Source organism: Parus major, unplaced genomic scaffold (genome assembly GCF_001522545.3).
Source record: "Parus major isolate Abel unplaced genomic scaffold, Parus_major1.1 Scaffold1055, whole genome shotgun sequence".
NCBI classification, from domain to species: domain Eukaryota; kingdom Metazoa; phylum Chordata; class Aves; order Passeriformes; family Paridae; genus Parus; species Parus major.
The window spans coordinates 3,141-5,350 of NW_015379925.1; the positions used below are offsets into that span (position 1 = coordinate 3,141).

At 42.2% G+C, this 2,210-nt stretch overlaps 1 long non-coding RNA gene across 1 annotated transcript in view; it reads left to right on the forward strand.

Annotated features, from left to right (window-relative positions):
- Nucleotides 1–1,581, forward strand: part of LOC109022445 — a 2,892-nt gene extending 1,311 nt beyond the window's left edge. Inside the window, exon 2 of the long non-coding RNA XR_002001293.1 lies at nt 1,255–1,581. This is a non-coding gene — a long non-coding RNA (uncharacterized LOC109022445). The remainder of the gene's footprint in view (nt 1–1,254) is intronic.
- Nucleotides 1,582–2,210: the final 629 nt, after the last annotated feature.

Below are 2,210 nucleotides of genomic sequence, written 5' to 3' on the forward strand. Positions count from 1 at the left end.
CACAACCCGTGTCGCCCTGTGAGCCCAAACGCCAGAGCGCAGAGGAGCTCTGGAGGTTCCAGGTTGAGCCTCGCAGTGCTTGCCTGGTTCCCCACTCCTGCCGCTGACATCGGCCACAGCTAGCCAAGGCAAAAAGGGCCGAGCGGGCAGCGACAGGCAGGTGTAGAGCCATTCCCAGGGAAACAAGGCTTCATTTTGGAGCTCTGAGGCTACTTGGGAAGGCAGACACTGCAATTCTGAATGCCCTCCCTTCCTCCTTCCCCCCAGCTGTGAGCATGACACCATTGCTAAGGAACATCCCTTTGGCCAGCTGGGGTCAGCTGGACCACTTGTGCCTCCTCCCAACTTCCTGGGTATCCCCAGCCTCCTCACTGGGATGGGGAGGCTGCTCTGCAGTGGGAAAGACAGAAATCTCGACACTGTGGAAGCCCTGTTGAGCAATAGCTCAAACACTGGGGTGTAATCAGTGCTGTTTGAGTCAAAAATCCAAAATGCAGCACCACAGGGGTTGACATGAAGAAAGTTAACCCTATCCCAGCCTTAACCAGTACATGAGGTTTTCTTAAGAAATTGCTGTAACTTCATCACTTGTCTCATTTGAAGTCTCTGGTAGGAGTAATCCCTTAATTGCTTGACAGGTGAAGTGTGTACTCTTTTGTACACACTACTCTTTGTAGCTGTCTTTGAGCACTCCCTTATCTTTATAATACAGATCTTCTTGATGTCTCAGACTACAAGCTTTCTGTGATCTCATTTTGTCTGTGCCTCTGTCTTCTATGCTTCCTTTCTCCTTTTCATAGATAGCTGCTGTTTTAAATCAGCCCCTGAATTTCTTTACCCTGTATGAACATTGCTAAAGACAAGGCAAACCTTTCCTGTTCCACATTCTCTTTTTGTATTTCTAGTCAAGTGAACGTTTTACTACCTGAATTTATTCATTTCCAACACTGAAAGGAGAAACTTTAGCAAAAGCATGAAGCTGGTATGGCTGTAGGAAAATTTAAGCTGAGCAGAAGTTCTTAAACTGGCTATCCTTGTCCCATTTTTCTCTCTTTTAAGGGATGACACCAACTATCTTATCTTAGGCTTTTGCCTCACTACAGTCAGTGGGAGTTTAGTTATTTATTTAAATGGGCACAGATACCTAGGGTAAAAGAAACTCTTTAGCAGTTCAGACTAGTGATAGCAGCTCAGTTATTGAGTAGGAAAAAAAGAAATCAAATTTTAATCCCGTGTCTTTTCTCCTTTAATTAGCTCTGAGCCCTAAATGGAACGAAACCTTCTCTTTTAACATCCAAGTTCCAGAGCTGGCACTGATACGCTTCTGTGTGCAGGATGAGATTTCTCTAGCTAACAATGAATTCCTTGGCCAGTACACTTTACCTGTGATGAGCCTGAATACAGGTAATACTTTTATGTCACCCACCTATAACAGCTCAAAAAAATCTGCAAAATTCCAGGCTTTTATTGTTATTGTAGCATTGAGAGACTTCAGCACTACGTTTGTTTTCTAGAGCACAATTTTGTAACAAAATGAATAAATGGCACTCTCTGTTTTTTGAAATAAACATATTCTCTGAATGCAAATCCACGATGTTGAAATCAGAACAATATTAATGGCAGGGGATTATTCCCACTGCAGTATTCCAGTCTAGATGGAAACTGCTCAGGTGGTATTTTAATTCATTGCAAGAAGTGAGACTAGTCAGAGCTGCTATGAAGACAATGGTTTTGTGCACTTCTCACTCAGCTAAGTTCAAAACCCAATACCAAATTAAAACAAAATCAACCACCAAACCAACCCTCAGGTAACCTATCTGCAACTTTTCAGAGTGGAGAACAATGGTTATAAATAGGGCAAAATATACATGGTATTTTTCTTGCTGGAGTTTCTTTTGTTAGCCAGTAGAGTTCCTGGAACTTTTGTAATGAAAAGGCTGCTCATAAAGAGCAGACACAGAAGTCAATAGGCCAAGGAGAAAGGCTTATGTAAAATGGCTGTTTACTACACTGGCTTTCCAAAGCTATTTCTGACAAAACAAACAGCTTTTATTAGTGAATAAAAACAGCAAGGAAAAACACTGGAGCTGGCAACAGGCACCACACCTTTTTTATTAAGCTTAACAAGATTTTAAATGGCGCATTTTTTTCCCTCATGTTTGGAAGTCATAAAGCTGCTTGTGATTCTTAGTTGAGGCTGAGGAGTTATA